The sequence below is a fragment of the Pinus tabuliformis genome, chromosome 8 (genome assembly GCF_031772625.1).
Source record: "Pinus tabuliformis cultivar Carrire ecotype Pingquan chromosome 8, CPIR1, whole genome shotgun sequence".
Taxonomy (NCBI): domain Eukaryota; kingdom Viridiplantae; phylum Streptophyta; class Pinopsida; order Pinales; family Pinaceae; genus Pinus; species Pinus tabuliformis.
Window position 1 is genome coordinate 1,716,654,348 of NC_142294.1, and position 1,918 is coordinate 1,716,656,265.

General features: G+C 35.3%; 1 pseudogene; it reads left to right on the forward strand.

The window, feature by feature from the left end:
* The first annotated feature begins 366 nt into the window (after window positions 1-366).
* LOC149242903 (chaperone protein dnaJ 10 pseudogene) lies at window positions 367-970 on the forward strand (annotated as a pseudogene).
* Window positions 971-1,918: the final 948 nt, after the last annotated feature.

Consider the following 1,918-nt stretch of genomic DNA (forward strand, 5'->3'; position numbering starts at 1 on the left):
GAATCAATAACTACCATCACGATATATATGGACATTTTATAATGATAATGTGGATAAATAATTAAAAAAAAAATGTAAAGCCAAAATTCTCCCCCCAAAAAATTCTCCCAAAATTATAACATACCCCCAAAAATAATAAAAAATAACTGAACAATATAATTAAGGTAATCACAATGTTAATACTTCTTAATCATCTTCGAATACAAACCACCTTTGTGTTCTCAACTTCTATCTCCAAGAAAATAACATACATAGGTCTTGGGTTTGATATAAACTAACTACGTTAATAGAGCCGTTGCTAGCGTTAGGAAGAAGCTGTTATCGGGGAAGACATCGATTATCTTAATCTGCTCTAGATTTTTAGAAATGGTTGAGGCAGGTTACTACGACGTGTTAGGAGTCAGCCCAACGGCCACTGAAACAGAGATCAAGAAAGTTTATTACGTGAATGCCAGGCAAGTTCATCCCCATAAAAATCCAAATGATCCTCAAGCGTCACAAAATTTGCAGGTATTAGGAGAAGCGTACCAAGTACTCAGTGATCCAGCACAGCGGGCATCATATGACGCACATGGAAAGGCAGGTGTATCAATGGAAATAATGATAGATCCAGCGGCAATTTTTGCGATGCTATTCGGAAGCGACTTATTTGAAGACTATATAGGTCAGTTTGCAATGGCTTCATTGTTTTCTTTTGATAATGTTTACTGAAGGTGGACAGACAGATATCAAAAAACTAAAAGAGAATATGAAGGGCTTCCAAAAGGAAAGAGAAGAAAAACTTGCACAGGTTTTGAAAGATCGCCTTAATCGGTATGTACAAGGTGACAAGGGTGGGTTTATAGAAGAAGCTAAATCTGAGGTTAAATTGCTGGGCGCTGCTGGTTATGGAAGCAATACGCTGCAGACAATTGGTTACATGTTTGAAAGGCAAGCGGCAAAGGTGTTAGAAATATTTGGGCGAATTTGATTTTGGTTCTCGGGGAGGAAGGGAGAAGCAGAGAGTTATAACTTTCGCGAATCCATTTTTTGGTTTTCGGGAAGGAAGGGAGAAGCAGAGAGTTATAACTTTCGAGAATCCATTTTCGAGAATCCATTTTCACCATGAGGCGGAGCTACTTTCGCGTACCATGAGACTATTTTCCAAGTTTGAATATCGGGCATCTCTAAACTATTCGAGAGATTTAGAGAATACTCCCAATAAAATTAACAAGATAGGTTTCGAACAACACAAAACATAGTATTTATTTTTTTAACATGAAAATACATTTACATGAGATTGCGGCTCATTTACAAAGTAAAATAAGATTTTACGGTTTCGAACAACACAAAACATAGTATTTATTTTTTTAACATGAAAATACATTTACATGAGATTGCGGCTCATTTACAAAGTAAAATAAGATTTTACAAAGACAGAGATATAATATTTTAGAGAGATAGTAAAATAAGATTTTAGAGAGATTTAAACTTACGTGAAACACTACACAGTAAAACACAGTAACAGTTGTTTTATTGGCCCACCAAAAATTGCTCCACAATTTTCTCTACAGAGACTTCCCTCTCCTAATCAAAATGAATTTTACATTCATATTTAAATCAACACACAATTTTTACATTTAATTCATGACAGAGCGAAATTAATTTTGATGTTGTTGTTGAGTGTGATCAGAGAGGTGCTAGTGTTTTCTTGTCCATATTTGTTTATCTAAGTACATAAGTTCTTTAAATGCCTTTTTTGAGTTTTTGAATGGTTCGAGTTTGACTTTGGTCTTTCTATCTTCACGCTAAGAAGCAACATGCAAAAAGCATGTCTAATAGGTATGGCTGCTATCGACTGTTTATTGCGGTGGTTGGGATTATTATTTCCAACACTACCCTTAATCACAACTGCCGCCATTGACAATTCCCCAATATT